We start from the raw sequence: 360 nt of genomic DNA, 5'->3' as shown, positions 1-360 counted from the left end.
ACCGGCTTTTGATCGCCGGGCGGCAGTAGCGAGATCGGCGTCGCGCGCCACTGCGCATGTGCAGCACTCAAGCTGCAGTACCGCAATTTGGTCGCCGAGGGCAGAAGCGAGCGCGGGGAAACGCGCACTGCGCATGCGCGGCACATGAGGTGCAGTACGGAATTTTTGGCCGTTGGGAGGCAGTAGCGAGCACGGCGTGACACTCCACAGCGCATGCGCAGCACCCCACCTGCAGTACCGCAACTTGCTCATCAGGAGGCAGCAGGCAGCACGGTGTCGCGCGCCAACGCGCATGCGCGGTTCCCCACCTGCAGTACACCGTCATTGTCGCACGGCGGCGGCGGCCGGCGCGGCGGCGCC

This window comes from Pygoscelis adeliae, unplaced genomic scaffold, assembly GCF_000699105.1.
Source record: "Pygoscelis adeliae isolate BGI_AS28 unplaced genomic scaffold, ASM69910v1 Scaffold173, whole genome shotgun sequence".
NCBI lineage: Eukaryota > Metazoa > Chordata > Aves > Sphenisciformes > Spheniscidae > Pygoscelis > Pygoscelis adeliae.
The sequence above is the reverse complement of the archived record's forward strand: the minus strand, read 5'-3'. Positions refer to the sequence as shown.